At 33.6% G+C, this 20303-nt stretch overlaps 1 long non-coding RNA gene and 1 pseudogene across 1 annotated transcript; both read right to left on the reverse strand.

Annotated features, from left to right (window-relative positions):
* Window positions 1-4736: 4736 nt before the first annotated feature.
* Window positions 4737-13713, reverse strand: LOC109803765 (uncharacterized; annotated as a pseudogene).
* Window positions 13714-14752: 1039 nt separating this feature from the next.
* On the reverse strand, window positions 14753-19961 carry LOC109803130 (uncharacterized). The gene is made up of 10 exons (XR_014427840.1): window positions 19634-19961; window positions 19471-19539; window positions 19146-19351; window positions 18597-19061; window positions 18223-18307; window positions 17993-18123; window positions 17820-17903; window positions 17507-17627; window positions 17191-17414; window positions 14753-17071 (listed from the first exon to the last, which is right to left on the reverse strand). It is a non-coding gene; the product is annotated as an uncharacterized LOC109803130 (long non-coding RNA).
* Window positions 19962-20303: the final 342 nt, after the last annotated feature.

The following is a 20303-nucleotide window of genomic DNA, read 5'->3' on the forward strand; positions in this document are numbered from 1 at the left end:
GATCATCTGGGTAGCTAGGAGGCCATTGGTAGAGTTTACCTACAATAATAGTTATCATTCGAATATTGGCATGATGTCTTTTGAGGCTTTGTATGCTAGGAAGTGTAGGACTCCATTATGTTGGTATAAGGAGGGTGAGTCAGTAGTGATTGGTCCAGAGTTAGTTCTTTAGACTAATGAGATGGTGAGATAGATTCAGGAAAGGTTGAGGGCTACCTAGAGTTGATGAAAGTCCTATGCCGATAGGAGGAGGAGACCTCTAGAATTTGATGAGGGAGAGCATGTGTTTCACGTTTCACAGTTTAGGAAGTACATCCCAGATCTGAGTCAAGTGGTAGAGATGGATGAGGTGCATGTTAGAGAGAACTTGACCTATGAGAAGAGACCGGTAGCTGTGGTTGATCATAAGTTGAAGAAGCTTTGTGGCAAATCCATCAGCTTGGTGAGAATTGTTTGGCATGCAGCTACTGGTGAGGTTACCTGGGAGGTGGAGAGTCAATTCAAGGAACAATATCCATTCCTCTCTTCAGGTAGACCTATTTTCGGGGACGAAAATTCCTATTTGTTGGGGAGTATTGTAACATTGTTAAAAAAAAAAAAAAAGGCTGATTCAGTAGCCCAGAATGGGCCGTTCCCAAACTGGAACGGGCCGTTCCAAGCTACTGAATTGAACTACATATTGTAGTTGAGAACGGGCCGTTCTGGGAAGCAGAACGGACCGTTCTGGAAGGAGAACGAGCCGTTCTAGAGGGAGAACGGGCCGTTCCGGATGAGTCCCGGAACGGGCCGTTCTGATTTCAGAACGGGCCGTTCTGGGCGTGAATTTTGTGCGTGATTTGGGAGTTCGGAACGGGCCGTTCCGAACTCGGTACGGGCCGTTCTGGGCCAATCCGAAAGTCTATAAATAGGGGGTTGGGGGCCTTCAGGAGTTTTGGAGTTTTTAGAGAGAAGTTTTAGAGAGAAGGTCTCTGGGTCAATGAGCTCCTTTCTCTCCCAAATTTCTCTGTTTGACTCCTTTTCTCCTCTAGATCACTAACTCCTTCTGAATTTTTTTGAAATTCAGATTAGAAAGCTTGCTTTGGGAGGATTGAAGTTCCGGGTTGAGTTTTGGAAAGGAATTCTTTTTCGTCACAGTTGTTGGCCATTCTTAGCCAACCTTCAGGTAAGGGAAGCTAGAATGTTTGTTGTGTAGGTTGCATGTGAGTTTAGAAACTCAATAGGTGCGTGAATGTTGAGAATCCATAGATGATTGAAGAAAATCTCATCTTTTGGGGTTTTGACAGGATTTTGATGATTTTGATGCATAGGTTGGATGCATGTGAGATTTGAGTTTATTTTTAGTTGTATGAAGCCTATGTATTGTGTTTTGTGTTTGCATGTGACTGGATTTGTTGGTTTGAATGAGAGTTTCTGAACTCTCTGACTAGGATTAGGCTAGGCGCATGTTGAGTGCGCCAGGCATGGAAGAGCTTAGGGCTCTCAGGTTGGGATTAGGCTGGGCGAGCTCAGGCTACGCCGAGCGTAAATATGTTAAAAGTTAAAATGTTAGATCATATATGTGTGATATATGATGTATGGTGAGGTGTGATTCATATGTATGCTTTGTGATGATACGTATGAATGTTTGAATATGATATGACATGCGTATATGTTCATATGAGTATGACTGTTGATCATAATGGTGGGCAGACCATTATGATGTATGATGCATTATTGCATGTGATGTCTTATGACATGTGTATGATTGTTGATCATGATGGTGGCCAGACCATTATGATGTATGATGCATGATTGCATGTGATGCCTATGGCATGAGTCTAGCCTAGGACTTGAGGAGAGGAAAAATATTTTCGAACTGGAAGAGCTCACATAGAGTCTCTTGAGAGTAGTGCTTGGATAGGCCACTGATATATGAGAGTGGTGCTCTGGGAGGCCACTGGATTTGGGAGAGTGGTGCTCAGATAGGCCACTGGGTTGGGTGAGTCTCCTCTAAGTCCTTAGCTAGTGTTGGAGCGGGGTATGAGGTCGAGGGTTATTCCCTTAACCAAGTACTCGGGAAGGTGCGTGGATCCTTGCGGATAGTCGGTGGGCGAACTCCACAATTGACTTGGTTAATGCATGCCAAGGTCGTGGTAAGCCCGTACCCAGCTGTGCTATACCTGACGGTGGATCTGGACTTCCAAGTGTGTAAGTGACATCATCCGAGTAAACCCGAGGGAGGATTATATCCTGTTTAGCTGTGACCGAGCGGGCGCTTTGGGCGTGAAAACGGTTGGGGTGGTTTCGGTAGGATGGAATGTCACTTATACAGCTCTATTGTTGTGGAGATCTCCTAGGTGTATGCGTGACGATGCATTAGATGATTGATATGCATTGATATCTGTCATGAGATGCATTTATTGCATGATTATTAATATGATGAAGTGTGGTGTTTGACTTCATGATTGGTGGATTGTATTTTATGCATGAGTAGTATTGGATAGAGTGTATGGTGTGACTCTATGAATACGATTGTGTAGTATAGATTATTATGATTCATTTGTGAATTCTAGCTTACCCTTCTGTTTTCATGTGGTGGAACTACGATGATCATATTTGGTATGGGAGCAGGTCAGGGCTAGCTTGGAGTCGAGGTGACCGCTGCGAGACGGGGAGTTTGATCCTCGTGTTAGGGTTACCATTTTGGGTAGCGATTTTTGTCTGTTTGACCGGCACTAGGAAATATTATTTTTGGGATGACTGTACATATATGGCATTTTATTTTGCATTTAAAGAATTTGGTTATTTTTATTCTTATCTATACCTGTATGTATGAGTTATCCAATTTAATATTTTCCTTAGTTCACTAGTAGTAGTGCGATTCCACTAAGTGTAGAGACCATGGCGGGTCGTTACATATAGCATCACGTCTAGAAGAAACAAAGCTGTTTTTGTAACTTTTATCAAATTTACTTATAATTGTTGAGTCTAGAGAAGCTTGTGAAAAAGAATATTTAGTGGTTAAGCCTGGAGAGGCTTGTAAAAGAATACTTGGATTTGAGCTTAGAGAGACTTGGTGAAAGAATACTTGGGTTTGAGTCTGAAGAGGCTTGGTGAAAGAATACTTGGTTAGAGCCATAAGTGGCTTGTTAAAGAATACTTGTATCTTATATAGGATAATGGAACTCAATCTGATTGGATTGAGAACTGGACGTATTCTCTGGGTTGGAGATGAACCAGTATAAAAACACTTGTGCCATTTCATATGTTTCTACTACTTTGTCTGATTACTTTTCAGTACTTCATTTGTTTGTGTTTCTCACTCTTACTATTAAAGTGAGAGTTTTTTTATATATACTATTCAAGCCCCATTTCTAGTGTGTATCTTTCTCTCCAACATCCCTATATATATATATATATATATATATATCAAGAGAGAGAGAGAGAGGAGAGGGGAGAGAGAGAACGTAATGATTTGTCATGATCACTACACTTATGGATCAGTAACTAACAGCGGAAAATAACTAAAACCTAGGATTAATATAGTCATAACGCTTGAATATGTATATTATAACATATATACATATATACAACGTAAGCAAAAATAGTATGTATATGTATATAGTAATCTAGTTATAAAAATATATATCCTAAGTTATAGATCAAGTAATTACTAACAACCACCAAGAAAAGTAACACCAAGCCACACGCCAACAGCATGGCCCTGTAGGCATCAACATCCAATCTATCCCTACTTTACTCCATATAAAACATGGTCATCATAGTCCAACCACCAAGAAAAACACACAAGGGTAAGTTAGATTTCAAAAGAATCAATATATAATTAATGAGTATAGAAGAATTACAACTATACTAACCACGACGTCAGCAAGTAAACCATACAACATAATACAACATGAACTACAGCTTAACACCATGCCCAATAACTCAAACATGGCATTCAATGCCTTACAATAATAAGTAGTTCAACAACATATGACAAGATCTTATTTCACCACACCAACATCATTCAATCATGAAATCAATAAGCATATGAACATTCATTTAATCACATCACATCATATGTGTATACCTTAATTGATGCATGGCCACACACTCACTTATGAATATCTCCTACACACTTGGTTAGTCTAAGTGGCTTGACCTTATCGAACTAACTAATCATTTTCACACCTTACATGCCTACAAAATCAATAGTTAAATTGGTATACCAATCCTTATCACATGATTTCTTGGGTGTTGTCACTTACATTAAGAAAAATCAGCACTATCTTCAGGTATAGTATAGCCTGGGTGTGAGTTTACCACAACATTAGCATGCATTAACCAAGTTATTTACAAGATTAACCCACCAAATATCTTCACGATACTGTGCATCTCTTCAGTAATCACTTAAGGATTGTAGCCTTTGACTTCATACCTTACTTAAACATTGACTTCATACCTTACTTAAACATTGACTAAATACCTAGAAAAGGCTCTACAATCCACCACAAGAGTAATCACCTACTCAATGAGGGTTTTTCAACAACTAGTCTCCCAAAGCACCACAGCGATACTCTCACAATGGGATATTTAACTTTAGAAAATACCCTTTCTTTTAGTCCTAAGTCAATCAACATATTTTAATGCTTATAACATTCTCAACATCAACATCTAAATAGGTCAATAAATCATGCCTTAAGGCATTTTCAGCATCACAGCCCAATGTGGATTGGGTAGAGGCCCCTTGGACCCTCATACTTGGCATGACAAAGTTCCACGTTCAGCCCCAAACTAACTAGAGATGATTTTCTCTTCTCATACCTGGCGCCACCAATCTTGTGTCCGGTGTGAGTAAGACAAAGGTCTCTTATTGAGGCCACACCTGGGGCAATAAAGAGTTCTACATATAACAAACTCACGAATTGGCCCTTCCTTCACTTGAGAAATAGAAACTCCACATGCAATGAGATAATATATATAAACCAATCATCCACAACTCAAATTCATCCAAACTAACAACATGCAACAACCAAATTACTCAAATCACTTCAATTACCTTCACTTTCTGAAGGCACCAAAACTCAACAAACTCAATCATTTAGTCTAAAATCAAACAACACAACAACAAATCAATTCCTTAAGGAATGGATCACTTACTCATAAGAAGGTTAAAGGAAAAAGAAGGAATTTTCAACTCTAGAGAACTTCTCTCTTTCTTGTCTCTTTGGGATTTCTTAAAAATGAACTTATGAATGTTCAAATCTTAAAAGAAACTTGTATAATTCTCCACCATGGTCAATATGGACATCTATTTAGAGAAACTCTTTAAACATCTAAAAACTCTTCAGGAGTTCATTAACTCTAAGAGTTCCTCAACAATTGCTCCAAAAATAACACACATCATATAATCAACTCAACTCTCAATTATTGATAAACTACAATAATTGACAAAAAAATGTATAATATTACAAATAGCTTCTTTCACATTCTCATCACTTCTCAATTAATATTCTCAATATTTTTTCTTTCTCTTATTTTGAATTTGTATTTAATACATTACCTTTATAACTAATAAAAAAGCATTGTTCTTTGTGTATTACAACTAGGGTCAATACCCGTGCAACGCACGGGATTATTATAATTTTTTATATAACAAATTATATTTGATGATAATTTGATTTCTTTATTTTATAAAAAAAAATATTTATTTAATTTACATGCATTTTATAATAAATAAAAAGAATATTGATAAAATATATATTATAATAATCACAATAAATTAATATATTTTTTAATTGAAATTTTTGTAATCATATTAATGTTGAAGATATGATGGATGAAAAATGTTTTTCAACAAACTTCCACACTTGGCTTGTTTAGTTTTTGTAACTTTGCGAGATAAAATTTAAATAAGTATAGAACATTGGTACTATGACTTTTGAGAAAAATCACAATAATAAAATAATGTGCTACATTAAAGATAATTTTTGTGCATTAGTAAACAAACATTTTATAATATTAAATGACGCATCTAATAAATTTTGTTTTATTCAATATAAACCCTAAATCATAAACACTAAAGTAATCTAGATATAATGATATTATAATAGACAACATAAGAAATTCATTAATTAAAATCTTGCGTCGTGACTGGTATAAGCCGATTGATGTCATTGGAGTTGGTTTGCGATCCGAGGACACTTTATATTCTTGCCAAAAGATGAGAAAATTGTCAGTAATAATAAACTAACTTATTTTTAGGACCAAATCAAAAGAGGTAATAAAATCACCTTGATATAATGTATGCTACAAATTTTCAAACACTTCTTTGTAGACTACATTCTTTGTAGAATTACACACTTGACCATCTTCATCTAGTATAAGAATTTTCAATCCTTGCATGGATTTGACTCTTGAGACAGCAACATAAAGTTGACCATGGGTAAATACTGGTTTTGGTAGAAATAACCCAACTTTAAATAGTGATTGTCCTTGACTTTTGTTGATAATCATTGCAAAGCAAAGACAAAGAGGGAATTGTCTTCGTTGAAATTTGAACGAGAATCCAAGATCTGAAGGTACTAAATTCATTCTTGGAATAAGAATGTTATCCCCAATGTTGGTGTCGGTGATAACTGTAGCACTTATAACATTTGTACCCAAATCCGTTATTTGTAACTGTGTACCATTACACAAACCATTTGATTGATCAAGGTTTCTTAGCAACATAACAGGTACTCCAACCTTTAAGGTCAACTTATGATTTGGAATTCCATAACATTTAACATCATTTAGAAATTCAGATATAAAACATTCACCTTGAATTTCAGTTTTTTCATCTGATGGGCAAGGTGTGTCAGAACTCAAATAAATTTTTTCTTCTCCTGGTATGAGAGACAACATGAAATCATTTACTTGCTCAAAAGATTCTACCGTTGGAGCTAAAATTGCTCTCTCTTGAAAGAAGTTAACATCCTTCATGTTATGAAGTATACTTGGATACACAAACTGAACCAATGACATTAATGGGTTCTCAACTGGTTGAATCAACAACTCTTTAGCGATAGATATTTCAGCTTCCCCATTATGATCCATCAGCATATCTCCATCTCCAATTTGAAGGATCCAATCAGAAAAATTTTTTATGTCAAAAGTTGTTGCATCAGTCTTTGTAGTATTGAGTCTCATGTTTTGAGTAAGCTTTAGAACTTTGCAACTTTGTCACAATTTTGATGAATTAATTGCTTCTCCAACAACTTCTTGTCTGTTACCTTTCCTAACCACTGGCAAAATTTGTCTAAAATCACCCCCCAATATTACAACTTTTCCACCAAATGGTTTCTCTTTGTTACTTTTTGACTTGATTCTCATAATGTCATTCAATGTGCGATCTAATGCCTCAAAACAATGATTATTCATCATTGGAGCTTCATCCCATATGATTAAATTTGTTTCAATTAGAAGTTTTGCACGAAGAATACCTTGAGCTATGTTGCAAGTTGATTCCTCATTAATAACTAATGGTATGCAAAAAGTTAAATGAGCAGTCCTACCACCTGGGAGAAGCAAAGAAGCAATACCGTTGGATGCAACATTGAGTACAATCATTCCTTTGGACCTAAGACATGCAGATAATGTATTCCACAAAAAGGTTTTTCCAATTCCGTCATAACCATATAAAAAGAAGAAACCTCCTGTTTTAGAAAAAACAGATTGTACTATCTCATTGTATACTGCTAGTTGTTCTTCTGTCAACATATTGATAAGAGAATCATGTAATTTAACTAACTCTATTCTGTCATAGTCAAGTTGATCAACAATAAACTTATTCTCAAATGAAAATAAATCTGACATATTGACATCTTGAAAGCAATTGTAATCTTTTAAGGATCTCCCATTTGACATAAGTAACTTTTCCAACTCAATAAAACAAAGATTTTGCAGCTCACTGTCATCAAGTTGAAGGCCTACATGAAATTAATTAGCATTTTAGATTTGTCTATTCATTCACAATTTTTAAAAAATAGACATAAATTATAAACTTACCTAGAACATTAAGTTCTTTCCGTTTTTGGTACTGAATATCATCAGTTAGCAACCTCCAAGTGGTTGTCTAAACAACATCTGGTTTGGACATTGTATTCATAAATAATAATGAAACAAACAACCTTCTCAATTGTTTACCCGAAGCCAATTGGCTAGCCTCATTTATTGCATCAATATACTCCCTATCATTCATTAATAAACCCAAAGCATAACATGCATCTTGGAATGTTTCATAAGTCTTACCATCAACTGTTCTGATACTTTCATAATCAATACAACCCTTTTGCATAGTTAACAAAATCCTCATGTAGTATAGTTCACCTGTTCCAAGAGGAATATAACTAAGTCTACCAATGGAATACCCTTGTTTCCTTGGTCTCCACACTTTTTGCTAACTTAAATATACAAATTTAGTAGGATACTCTGCATAAGTCAAATTTTTGCCCTCAAGGAATGTTTTGTTGGCCTCAAACCAAGCCAAAAACATGGTATTTAGTTGCTGATTATGGTCAACAACATCATCAATCTTCTCGTCATCTCTAAAGAACACTAATTGTTCATTTGGTACATGAAAAATTAACCTTTGCACTGGTGGCCATCTTTCATGAATATCAAAAGCAAAGAGTCTCCAAACAGCCTCACATAGTGAGAGATATTTGCAATCATAATATCTTTTAATCTCATCAATTATTGGTGACTGATCCTCATTTCTAGTGTTGCTAATTTCAATTGTAGCTCTATTAGGACCTTTGTTGACATACTTGAATAAATATTTTATGGAATTAGATTTGTTGCAATACTCAATATTGATATGGCCTTTGTACCTCATCAAAAGAATGGGATTGTATTGAACCACACTTGTATTATCAAGCTTGACACCATTTTTGTGGATAAATAGACCTGAATCTCTTCGTTTGTAAGATGGGTACCCTTCATCATCAATTGTAGTTATATTTTGAAATTTTTTTGGATAATATTTGGAACATCGACCTTCTTTCATGCAAGGTGACTTGTAATTAGCAACTCCACATGGTTCGTGTATCATGTAAGTAGAAACTACCTCAGCTAATTTTGGGTACAAAGATGGATTTGGGAGCTCTGCAGAGATGACTTTATCAATATCTTTTGCAGTTATGATTTTGTTTTCACCATCTAACCACAACAGTATATGGGCATGTGGAAGTCCTCTTTTCTGAAATTCTATTGTGTCATACCTGTTATAATACAAAATAATCAAATTAATAATCCAACTAAAAATATGGACAAAATAATAAATTCAAATGTTTTAATAGCATGATATATCTACATTAACTTTGCCAAATATTTTTTTTTTAAAATTCATTCATCAATTCATCCAACTTCATTTTAAAAACTCTACACACAATATCAGGTCTATCCGAAGCAGTTAAACCTCTTTCAGTAACAAAATAACGAATCTCACTCCAATTTGTATTGCATGTAATAGTGATGAAAAGATCAGGATATCCAAACCTCTTACATATTGCCATTGCATCTTGACAGTTATTAAACATGTATCTCATACCACCAATAAAAGATGGTGGTAATATGACATGTTTTCCAATAGAAGAAGGATCAATTTCATCTCTACCCACTACTTCTTATAACCCATTAAGCACATCTGATCTAATTGTTTTTTGATTATTTCTTATGAATGACAATCTTTGGGACTCCACCATAGTATAAGCATCCACCACAAATTGTTGAAATAGTCTTCTTGCATTCAAGATGTTTCCAGATTCAATATGTCTTTCTTGAATTCTAAATGCAACCCATTCTCTTAAGGTGACACGAACTCTTGTCCTACTTTGACCACCAAATGTTGAATCTCTAATTGGAATGTCTTCTTTAAAACCATCTTCCCCGTATGAGAAAAGTAGTGGATATTGCAATGGGATGAATGAAGTATGTGTTTCTTGAAGCCTTTATAGCTCACCTGTCATTTTTTTCACAATAATATCTCTTCCTACATCCATACTCTTAAAGTCTCCTACTATCAAAGCTGTCACCTCATTTGCATCAGGTATATTATAGATCCTTGGATCTTTACTTCGATGTCTAAACAACCGTAAGCAGCAATTTGTGGTACCATGTTGTGATACAAAATCTCTAACCAATCTAAATCTCTTTGCAAGACAATTGTAGTCATCAATCATAGTGGTTAGATCTCTTACCAATGATGTATCAAACCCTTGTTCATCTCTTTTGCTGTTGTAGTAAATTTAATGTCAAGAAAGTGAAAACATACAAATATTAACTATTAAATAAGAGAAGGTCTAGCATATGTACCCAAAATGGTTGATTCTGTTATTAACTTCATTTTGTGTATCATATATATATAGTTGTACAAATTTGGGTTGACATGACTCTTGGGGTAACAAACTACCCATTCTATGGTAATTTTGTCCACTCAATACAAATTGTGGAGGTCCATGACCATCATTAATTGTCATTTCTAATTTTCCACCGATGGAAGTAAATGAGAACATACTATTATATGCTCTAATGTTTTCCTTGAAATGATGACTTCTTTGATCTTCTCCAGACATCAATGATATATGTAACAGCCCATTTTTCGTGGGCCAAAGGCCCAATTCGTGGCCCGGAACGGGCTGTTTCAAAATTGAAACAGGCCATTCCGGAATAGGATGAATGCCTAAAAATGTAGTGGCAGAACGGGTCGTTCCAATGGAAGAACGACCGTTCTGGTTTGGAGAATGGGTCGTTCTGGATGCAGAACGGGCCGTTCTGCTGGGATTGAGAACGAGCCATTTTGGTTTTGGAACGGGCCGTTCCAGTTGAGAAATTTGTGTAGGTTTGAAGGACCCAGAACGGCCTGTTCCAATTTTGGAACGGGTCGTTCCGGTAGGTGAGCCTGAAATCCTATAAATAGCGCCCTCACCTCTTATTTTCACACATCTCTCATTCTCTCTTCTTATTCTCTTCTGTTCTCTCTTCTTCCCTCTTCTTCTCTCTAAAGGCCAAGAGGAATCTAGAGGAGGTTCTGCTTTAGTTCCGATTTCTGTTTAAGGAAAAAGAGAGGAAGAGGTTCTGCCCTAGCTTCAATTCCTTTTATCCAGGTATGAGGGAAAAGGGGATTGTTTATATGTAGAGTTACATGAGGGAATTGGGTAGAGGAAGAACCCTAATTTTATAATTATTTCTGTTTAGAGAATTCTTTGTTTTATGTGATTCTGTATGAATTTAGGATTATAAATATATATTTAATTTGTAAGAATGATGATCTGAGAGGGAGAACGAAACTGTAGAAAAGTGCTTGTGGGCTAGGTTTTGGAACAATTGGGGGTTTTACCGTTATGTTGAAATTATATTAAATTGGTAATTTTGTTGAGTATTATATTAATTTATGAATGTTATTGCTATATTACTTGTTCAGAATGGATGATCTTGATGTGAATTGCTTGAGGGGTGTGTAAACCCTTATTTTGTTGGGCTTATCTATTGTGTATGTGATATGGAATTGTGTACGTGATATGAATTTGAGTTATGAGATGAGATGTTGTATGGATGTGATTATGATTGTGATTGTGGTGCCTCACATCAATGACTAGGGATGGCACGGCCCCTGGGTAAGTGGTGCTACAGGGAGGGCGTGACCCTAGCATGGTGTGGGATGAGTAAGACAGTTAACACACACCACTTATGTTGATCATGGCAGCCCTGACATAGGGTTAATTGCAAGAGATTGTATGGATTGTAATGTGATTGTGGTTCCTCACACTAATGACTAGGGATGGCACGGCCCCTGGGTAAGTGATGCTATAGGGAGGGCGTGACCCTGGTATGGTGTGGGTTGAGTGAGGCAATTAACCCGTATCACTTGTGTCAGATGTGACGAGGTCTTGGCATAGTGTTAATTGTAAGATTGGCGTGAATTATGGATGTGGAAATGATATTGTTAATTGTAAGATTTATGTGGATTGTGATGGATTGATGTATTTGTGAATTGAGATGTGAAGATAATGAGAGATTGATAAATTGTGATATAAATATATATACTTGTAAATAGTTTATTAAGTAATGAGTTGTGATGAGATTACATGGTGTTGTGTTTGTATGTACTTTGTATATAGATATTTTCTTTTCTCACCGTATAAATTGTGGATATTTTAGGTGAAGATCCAGCTGCAAGTGGCATCTAGAATGCCAACGGTTATATTATGGGAAATGTTCTGACATTATGACATCGGGGCAGAGAATTTCTAGGACAAAATATTTATATGAATTTGAAATTGTAATATTATTTTGAAAACAATTTGTAAACTCCTAAATTTTATCTTTCAAGTTTTATTTTCAATTATTTTGGATATTGAAGAAAGAACAGTTATGAAGTTTTATGTGAACCCTTTTACCAACTTTAAAAGTTTATTTTTTTAATTTAATTATATTATTTCGATGTATGTGTTGGGGTAGTAAGGGTGTCACAATATAATCAATTTTGGAGGTTTTTGCAGATAAGGTAATTGAACCTTTCCTCTTTGGCAACATAGAGAAAAATTTACTTCTGACATTCTCTTGGATTTTTCAGCTCTTTCTTCATACCATAATTGGGCACTGCAATAGCAGCACTCTATACATGGTTCTCCAAAATTTAAAAATTCTGATACAAAGAGTGAAATCAGATGTATATAATAAGGAAAATGAAATTTACAAAAGTACATAGTTAATGTAATAAAAAAATCACCTAGAATTTCAAATTCTACATATAACTCTGATAAAAAGCAATCATTCTTGTTTGGTTCTGAGAAATTATCTGTCAATATAGAATAATGTGTTTCAAAGTTAAACAAAAATAATATATGAAACACGGTTCAGATTTTTACAGTAAATGTTACTAACAATCATGTGTTACACATTTTTTAAATTGCACGACTTAAATTCATTATAATATACTAACCCTCTGTATGCAACTCTTCATCAAAATTCAATAACCTCTTTTGTATAGATTGAAGAACTTCAAGAGGTTGGCTATAAGATTTGGCACAATTATTACCACTACATAAATTGATTACCTCTGATCTAACTACATTAAACACAAACCACATTTACAAACAAATTAAGTAACAAAAGAAGATATAATTTTAATATTCATTCCAATGTCAACTTTATGTTTTGTGCTTACCGAAATAACTAACGTTAGCTGAATTTTGATTACAATTTTGAATGATAACACTGTTTGAAGGAGAGATAAAATATGGTACATCAACACCAAAATCAACATTTGTTGTCTTTGATCTTTTGTATTTGTGATTGCTTGTTTCACAGCGGTTCACAGTATCGACATTGCCTATGAAAACCAAGAAACCACAGTTAAATGAGAAAAAAAATTTATTAGTAAATTTAAAACCCTAAACAACATAGAATAAGAGTTGTGAAATCAGTATATACCATTAGCTGTGGATGATAATGGTGTTCTGGTTGTATTATTTCTTCATTCATCGTCCACAAATTGATAGCTTCCTATTAAACTTGTATTTTCATCTGCAACAAAACATTCTTGAGCATTTTGTAACTCATTTAAGGTTATATGCATACAGATGCCATAAAACACAGTGTTGGTTGGCCAAAAAGTTCTAAAACACAGTCTTGTTTGCTTACTATCCTTGACCGACCAATCTTTTCATACTGATATATATGATATTAAAAAATCAAGTTAACTACATACCATTCAAACATTAACCTTATATATTATCCATGTATGCAATATTGGTTGATATTGAGTACTGTTTCATTTCATATTAGTTACTAAATATATTTTAACTTTGCAATATTCTACAATACTGTTTATTTTACATTGTTGGAACATTTGACTCCTAGAAGGCAAATAAGATGACAAATTTAAGGGCTATGTCACTAAGTTCTTCTGGGTAAAAGATTCAAAGTACTTGTTATGTTAACAACTTGGTTATTTTTCTTTGACCTTATTATCAAGGAAGATTCAAAGTTCTTCCTTCGTAGTCTTGCACTTCTGAAGTCTTTTGCATCCATCTATGCAGCTGGGAAGACTTTGGGTAATAAGGTTGAAGTAAACTATTTGTAACGGTCCATGCTTAGGTAGTAGTGTCCAACTTTTACACATTATCTTTAAGCATGTGTATTGACTCAGAAAAAATTTATTTTCAAATCATCAAAAGGTGATAAACTTTTTTACACTATTGGATATATATTTTTATAAGCTAAAAACAGCCATTAACCTTTTCAGGTATGAACTCATTCTCATATAGGCATGACAATCTAACCTGCCCCCGTGGGTACCCGCCCGAACCTGCCCCAATTTGGACGAGGAAAACCTGTGTTTATCGGGTTCAAGTTCCGGTTCCGGTTCAGGTTTTCCCCAATTGATAAAATTGGGGGCGGGGACGGGGACGGGAACGTTAATACCTGTCCCGCCCTCGCCCCCATACCCGCCCCGCTTAATAACATAATTAAAAAATTATTTTTATATATATATATAAATCAAAACTAGAAATATTTATATGTAAAAATTTATATTATTTTACTTTTCTTTTATTTTTTTTAAATTTTTTCATATTTATTTAAAAGTAAAACCCGCCCCCCGCCCCGCCCTGTTCTCATGTCTGTTCTCATATCATGTCAACCAATATAAAAAATATAATAATTTAAAAAATAAAAATAAAATATTACATTAAACATAATATCCAAATATAATATATCAATATGAGAAATATAAAATAATAAACATTACATAATTTGACATTGACGTTCATAGAGTAGCAACCCAAAAAGGATGAGAAAATTCCACCGACGCACTCCCAAATGATGAGAAAATTCTACAAACAAACTCTGTTTCATTAATGAAATTCTTTTTTGTAAGATCTGTGTTTAAGAAACCAAAATGCATAACTAATATTTATTTATTTAAACAAAATTAGATGAGAAATACACACCCACTGACTGCCTATTGCTTTGTGCTGGGTGAGGATGACTTTGTAACATAACTTCTGTCCGGAATAATTATCAAGCCTAAAGTGCTGATTCGATTGTCCATGCACCAAATTCTTACTTACCCATTTTGAATCTTCAGGAAGATTAGAATATTTTTTTTCCTAATTTGTGAGTTGAAGATCTCAGGTGGAATTTCTTTCTTAGTTGAAGACACCACAGATCTGCATGATTTTTTCCAAACTGTTATTTGAAAATCACTTAAGCCTACATAACAGAAAATGATGAAATGGTTCTCCATAAGTCCGTAAAATTGTCATAGTTCTCGCCACTTATCAGTAACGAGGGCTATGTCTCCAACCCCTTCAACTTGAACACGATGACGATTTTCGTCTTGGTCGATCAAGGTCCACCATTTTTCTAGATGATATTTATATTCCATCCAAAAATCTTGTGCGACCATCCCAAATGGCTATTTCAATAGAATAAATCAATGAAAGTTAAATTAAAAATACAAATTTAAGACTTGTACCTTGTCCTTTCTATAACTGTGATGAGGAAATCAATTGTTTCTCTCTGCATTATTGGCATTGAACGGGCCATGGTTCCCTTCCCCAATATACTCCAAACAAAGTACAGTGCTGACCTCGATAAGAAGGTGTTCAACAATTATTATTACTTTAATTTATTGAAATACTGGAAGTAAAAAAAAAGAATAAACAATTCGCATTTGGGCTAAATTTAAATATTATTTTGTCCGTGAAAATCATTATTGGACTTTTTGGCATACAATTTAATTAATGACCCAATTTTTAATAATTGCGACAGCTATTTTATTTATAAAGAGAACTAAAGTGCAAAAATAATATTCAATTTTCGTATTCATTGCAACATAAACTTTATATTGAATAAATAATTTATTTTAAAAAATTGAGACAATTCGAGTTATGTATTATTTTTTGTTTGATATATTTTAATTAAATTTTATTTTATCTTAAAATAAGATTTTATTACATGTTATAACAAAATTATAATATGAAAGACTTTGTGTTAAGTAGTTATCAAAGTCATTAATAATAAAAGCAAGTTTAAACAGTTGATAATTAGAAAGTATATTTTAAACGGAAAAAAATAAGATTAGAGAATTTCTTGTCCAATAGTTGTCAAAAATTTAAGTTAACATCTTCTTGACTTCAAAGTTGGTTCAATATAGAGTTTGTTGGCCCAACTCACAATCCAAAAGTACAAAGTTTTTTCTTCATTACAAAAATTTACAAAATAATAAGTACGTAGACCATAATTTTGGACATACATTATGACCCAAATGATTTATGGCCCCTAAATAGGTATACACGCAAATTAATATGTTTAAAACTGGATTTCATTGTTTTTTATAAAACAACATTCTTTATCGGGTCTATTTTAATTGGTATCCAATTAAACAATATAAAATAGTCATCGACAATGGAACTTTGAATACATTATGTTAAAAACTTGTATTCAATAAAATAATAATAACATGAGTCGTTAAAAAAGATGTCTTTTTTAAAACATATGAATGATTAACCAAGAAACCGTAAATCAAATATCTTACTTCCTCCAACTCATGGGAACGACATATTATAGAATCAGTCATACAATTAATAACATAGTACACACAGACTCAATCCAGAAACTATTACCCTTACAAAAAAGTCTTCATAACAAATAAATAACATAAATATAAAATGTAAGAAACTAAAAACGTAAATTACAACATAACATTCTACGGCTTTATTTTTTTTTTCAACCTTGATTTTCTTCTTCAACAACTTGAGTGGAACAGTGATATCTGGAGGCTTCATTTCATTTGCATCAATAGAGCCCTTAACTTCATCAATTTGCAGCACACCAGTCTCTAAAACCATCTGCTTTGTCACAACATCATTGTCATTTTTTCCTTCTTCTGAGTTGTAGAACCACATTCAGATGGAATTATACTAGATGAATTCTTCAACATTTTAAATCCTTCATAATTGGTATTATGGGATAGTTCTTGTTTTAGATCTGGAGATTCTCCAACATCATTGGACAAATATGTGGTTTCTTTCTCATCCATCTGAGAATCATTTTCCACAACACCACAAAACTTATTCATCAGATCCTGAGAGTTAAACATACATTAGATATCAACGATGATTTGATAGACAATGATAAACAAGAAAAGCATCATCTAACCTGGTGGAAATTAGTGGATGCATCTTCCCTTTGTGAGTCCTTAAAATTATAATCAGATGTAGCTTCCTTAAACTTCTTGATTATACACATATCAGGACAGATTTTCTTAACTCTAAAAGATTGTCCAAATTTTAGATTAGTGCTATTTTTGACTCAACCTTGAAGAGAAAACTCTTTCCTACCAAATCATAAATATCCTTTGGAACAGCTCCCACGGAACCTTGCTACAAAATTTTGGGTTTAAAAAACATTAGATACAGAAAAAATTATGGTTCAACTACAATGTTTTGCAATGTTTACTAAGTTTGAGTTAAACCTTTTCACGTTGTTCAAAAAGTTCACTACATGATTTATTGAGTAGAATAGTGGCATCACAATCAAAGATAACAAAAGTGGCTGAATCCGTATCATCAATCACCCTTACTTTGATGTGGTACCTAAATAAACACATGCAATTGTAAAAAATGACTGAAAGAATCTAAACACAAACAGATCTATAATATAAACCACTTACATGTTCATGTATTGATATACACATATTTCAATTAAAATGGCAACCTTAAATAAACATTCATGATATGTTTGTTCCACTTATCACAGAAAAACATCTTAGAGTATGGATAAACGACCTTTGCGTAGTTGCAGGCAGTATACGATCAGTCTTCTTCTTCAACAATGTTATTTATGGTACCCAATACCACATAACATATATCCTATTAAACAATATCATGCTATATAAATCAAATAAGCATGAAATAATGTGTTAACTTAAAAAAAAAAAAAGCAATTGTCATCATTAAACCTCGTTTCCATCTTTGAGACCTTATAAGGTTGTTTTGTTAGAAGAATCCAAGAACTCTTGCGACGTTGATACCTTTGCAGAGAGTTGGCTCAAATCCTGTGTAGGTGACGTACTCCATATTTTCAAACATCCTACAACATAAATAACAAAAACAAAAAAAAGGATTAAGTAATAAAAAATCAAGAAACACATATGAATAAGTAATAGCTCTACTGACGGACAAAATTCACCTTTTTGCTAGATTTACAGCTTCCTCACATTCTGCCCTGAAAATCAGCTTTGTATAATTTATACAGTTTTGCAAGTGTATTTGGTCTACAACAAATAGCATTAGTTTATACATTATTCAATTTTGTTCAATTAAAAATGCAAAAGAATAACTTTATACCTTTCCAACTTTTCACTTTTGCTAATTGTACTATAACTACAACATTTTGTACTTTTCCAGATGTAAGAAATGCATTTAGTTCATCAACATAATTTCCAAAAATAGTACATTCGATACGATCACTATTGGTAACATCAAATGAATATAAGAGTATCATATATTCTATTCACATATTAAATGTCACATATTATATATTACAGATATAAAAAAGTTTACCCATCAACCTCTAGACATATGACATTCATCTTTGTTTTGGTACCATTTTTTCATGCTCTATCTCCGTACCAACACCAGTGAGCAAACCCATCACATCCAGCAAAAATAGATATTGTTAGTACTAATTTAAAGTATTGCATAAATTCACATGTCTATTATTATATTTTTGATAAAATAATCGATCACAATTGCAAAAATACTTACCGACTCGTAATCCCAATCACCACTCTTAATCTGACTAATAGGAATAAATTGGAAAATATTTGAGGGTACTACACCATTGTCCAAGATTGTGACCTTCTTACAATATTGGAAATTAATCTTGTAGGCATGATTCGAGGTCTTAAAAGAACTTTGTTTTAGAGACAATCCAAAGCACTAAATGGAATATACGGATCCTTCTTTTATGTCTTTCTAAAACTTGTAGATTAGTGTCTTTCAGATAGAAGCATGTATTCTGTCTCTCTGCATACAAAAAATGAAATCATAGCATCAAGAAATTATAATAATTGCATATAAAAAAGTGAGCTAATGCAAAATTTAGCTTACAATCCACCAAAACCAACTCCATAGAGAAAGGGATAGCTTGCTTGTTGAAATCAGAAACTGTCCATGCACGAATTACCTTTACCCTGATTTTCCAATTTTCCTTATTAGAACATAACTCAGAAACTGTGTTGAATTGGTTGGCCATGGTTTCAAATGACTAAATGTTGCTTGCACAACTCTCCTTAGGACAACACAGTTTATATAACCTAGAAAGTAGGTTAGTAGAAAAGTCATGCATTCAAAATTTATAATAAAAAATCTACGAAATTCAAATTTGAAATGTGAGAATTGAAATATAGCAAACCAATTAATTAATGAAGCTTACTGTCGTAACATGGACTATACTATGTCCTCGACAACACAAAACATTCCCATTTTTTTGTTTATCAAAACCCTAATGAGGCAGAACAGACATTCAAATTTCAAAATCAAAATATTAAAATGATTCATTTTGAAATATGAAATTTGCAACGAAACCCTAAACTTACTTATTCAAGCTTTTTGTCATACACCTGCAAGCTACGACCTCGTCGAGAGCCCAAATAATTGCATTTCTGGTGTTTATTCAAATCCTGATGACAAAACCAAAATTTGGGGGCAGTCGCAAAGCTATAAAATTGTTCAACGAAAGAAAAGTAGGGAAAGCATAACATTTCTTCTTTCATGCTTAGATGGTTGATGTATAGTATAGGAAGACCTAGATAGGCCTGATATAGGCTTGATATTTACCTTATTTAGGACCAAAAGTAAGCAAACCATAAATATCAAATACGTAACTATCAAATACTATCCATTTGCCAAATACGTGTCAGCTCACATTTTGCAAATAAGAAATGAATGAGCTGGAGAATGAAATTTCAAGATATGGCATAAGAAAGGAATGAGTTGGGCTTATGGCTATACGAAGTGGGCTTCACGATTTTGTTCATGGTTGAATTTTTGGACTTCAATTTTGTATTTGTTTCCTTTTTTCTTTTTGTAGTTAATTTTTGAACTCTCTTTCCTCTGGTTGTTTACTCTGTTAGTGACACGTGTTTATTTTTTCCGTTTGTGATTCCTTCAATTGTTTATATTATAGATTGCCTATTAATTTCCATTTTTTTAAATTTGCATCTCTAAATTAAATTTCAATTATTTTTTAAAATAAATTGATAATAG

This window comes from Cajanus cajan, chromosome 1 (assembly GCF_000230855.2).
Source record: "Cajanus cajan strain Asha chromosome 1, NIPB_CcT2T_4, whole genome shotgun sequence".
NCBI classification, from domain to species: domain Eukaryota; kingdom Viridiplantae; phylum Streptophyta; class Magnoliopsida; order Fabales; family Fabaceae; genus Cajanus; species Cajanus cajan.